The sequence below is a fragment of the Leptonychotes weddellii genome, chromosome 7, assembly GCF_054177405.1.
Source record: "Leptonychotes weddellii isolate Sample4059 chromosome 7, ASM5417740v2, whole genome shotgun sequence".
Lineage (NCBI taxonomy): Eukaryota > Metazoa > Chordata > Mammalia > Carnivora > Phocidae > Leptonychotes > Leptonychotes weddellii.
The window spans coordinates 79,454,546-79,457,660 of record NC_138375.1 but is presented as its reverse complement, the minus strand read 5'-3'; positions in this window follow the sequence as shown (position 1 = coordinate 79,457,660).

Sequence of the window (3,115 nt, the reverse complement as noted above, 5' to 3'; positions counted from 1 at the left end):
GGGCGCCTGGGTGGCTCAGTTGGTTAAGTGACTGCCTTCGGCTCAGGTCATGATCCTGGAGTCCCTGGATCGAGTCCCGCATCGGGCTCCCTGCTCGGCAGGGAGCCTGCTTCTCCCTCTGACCCTCCCCCCTCTCATGTGCTCTCTCTCTCTCATTCTCTCTGTCTCAAATAAATAAATAAAATCTTTAAAAAAAAAATGGAGAAGGGCAGAAAAAAACTGAGTATGATTGTGAGGATGGTTGCTATGAATTAGTTAATCATGTAAATGTAAATGTTTTTATCCAAAGAGACTTAAAACTATCCACTATTGGATGGTGGCCTAGTTTTGTTTCTGTGTGTGGGTATAATTTTTCTGTCCTCTTTATCCCTATCATTCTTCCCTATGCTCTCCTGAATATTATAAATAGTGATTAGAGGGCTGTTACCCCATAAAGGGAAAAATATGTATAGATGAGCAACACCTAGTTATAATTCAGTGAGGCTGTTTGGATTCTACATTATGTAAAGTACTAATTTTATTAGGCTTTCAAAATTGATATAAATTTAGAAATATAATTTTCTTGAGATCAGTTACATACACACATATACGTATATTTATTTTGAAATTTTCTTTTTTGAAATACTTTCTTATTTTTTTCCACAGATTGTTTTGTAGTTTTAAACATCTCTAATCTGATAAGGAAGACTATATCTATATCTATATTTATATCTATATATCAATCTATGTGTAACAATGCTCAGGAGAGGTCAAACTAAAATCACTGAAAAATATTTCTCAAAAACTTATATTTCTAAGGACCATTGGTAGAAAGATCCATTTAGAATTAAGATAAAGCTAAAGGCCCCATAACTGTAAGAATCAAAATATGTTTTTCTAAATAGAAAAAACTCATATTATGCCTATTTCTTAGGCACTTTTATTGCAGGTTGCCTTGCTGTATGTCAGTGAAATGATGAGGAAAAATTTGGAATTTATGAATTAGATGAGATTCTAGTTAATACATATCCAACAACCACTTCTCCTTTCATGATTTTTAAAATTGGACTGTACATTCTGCCCTCTTAAGTAACAGAGAAAATGTTTAATAATATTGAAATCAAACTTACTAGGTTAAGTTCATTTTAGGAACATTTCTCTTGCCATAATTTAGTTTAAATTATCTTCATAGAGACTGGATTTTCTTCACAACCACAATGCCTTTTTTTTTTTTTAATATTGCCTTTTGGCTTTTATTCTGAGGCAGGCTCTTTTTAATTTAAACATGATCTGTTGTATTTACTTTGAATGCCAATATATTGTGTATTACCCACCAAGTGACTCTTTCTTTCTGCTATTCAGAATTAAATAAACCAAGACGCAACACATGTCTTAAAACCACAATAGTTTATTTATAAGAAGAAAGACAGCCCATCAAACTTTCCACAGGAATTTAAAAAATCCACTGGGGACTCAAAGCCTTTACTTTCTTTCCATTCATATAATTTTGGTTTTGGCTTAACACTTAGCACAATATTCACTTCAAAAGAATATCCCTTGCATTTAAAGTAAACAATCATTGTTCTACACAGACTTTTAATTTTTACCCTTTTTTCTGCCCTTTGCCACTTTTCTTCTCTTTCCAATTCTTTGCTAGCATTACATTCAGAGTATGCCAGATATAAAATCCCTTTTAGTTTATATTTTGATATGGAGACTAACTCATGAAAGATCAAATTGTTACATTTTGCTTCATTTCCAATTACTTTTGACATCTATAGTTTCTTAACATTTTAAAATGATACTTTGATTATAGGGGATGAGATAGGACAAAATAACTGCAATTAGAAATAGATTCTGGCTTTAGAAAGGAAAATTCAGTTTGAACATGATGCAAGGCAATGAGGTTTCATTTTGGGTTCAAATTCTTTGGGACTGGGTAAGCCAAAACATATGATCTAGGGTGGCCTCAGTCTCATTCAAAGTAGATCTCATAAAATAACTTCAAATCTCACTGCAAGAAACATGATTACTAATGACCAAGTGAGATTCAAGAGCAAATATTCATACATTGCCAAGTCCTATCTCTTGCTGTGCTCTCTAAAGAACAGGTTCATAAATTGTGGATCCACCTATGCTTTGATCACTGAAGATGTCTGGAATACATAAAGGTTCCCTCTTTTTCGGGCCCATTGGAGTCATAAACAATTGAAAATTTACTTCAGTTTCACAGTTACACTGGAAATCCTGAAATCTTGCACTTCATATTGAGAAGTCATACTCAGCCAACACAATATATGTGATATATATAACATCTTTTACCAAAACACAAGGACTTGCCAAATGAGCAAAGAGTTTGCTTTTATGATGAACGTGTAAAAAGTCATGAATTTGCTTCCAGAAAAACCTTATTGACTGTTGTGGAAGGTACTGTGCTAAGTGTTAGACAACATACATCTTGGCCCTTAGGCAGTTCACAGCTCTGCAGCTCTTATTCTCCTCTGCAGGTAATAACCCTATTCAATGGAACATATACGGGTGCTCCCTATCTTAACATTCTGTTCCCAAAGGCCTTTTGCAAACAGAACCTTATTTCCATTGAAATATGTAATTTATAAATCTGTATCTTATAGAATATGATTCTATAAATGCATACCTTGCCACTTTAAATATGTTTTAGTGTCATAAATATCCATGCATGCATTTACTATGTGGAAGTCCTGTATGTATGGGACTTATTAATATTTTCCCAATGTGTTCTAACACATACGTATGGACTGGTCTTACTCTCTTGCTCTCATTTGATCTCTCAAGTCATGATTATAATGCAATAAAAGAGAGATGTGAATAACCCAAATACCATTGAAATAACAGGAGTTTGTACAGAAAGAATTCACAGGGCACAGGAAGAAAGACTTCTTTGTGGCAGCTATTATATTTCCTATAACTTTGCTTTCTATTCTTTGTGCCTGCAACCAACACCTTCGTGTTTCTTGGGAAATCCAGTATGTTGCAGTCACTTTTGTCATATGTAGTGAAGCTCATTTAAGATTGTGGACTGTGAAGTCAGACTTAATGATTTTGCCACTTTCTAGCTAAGTCCCATTAGGCAGGAAAGCTTACCTATTTGTGCTCT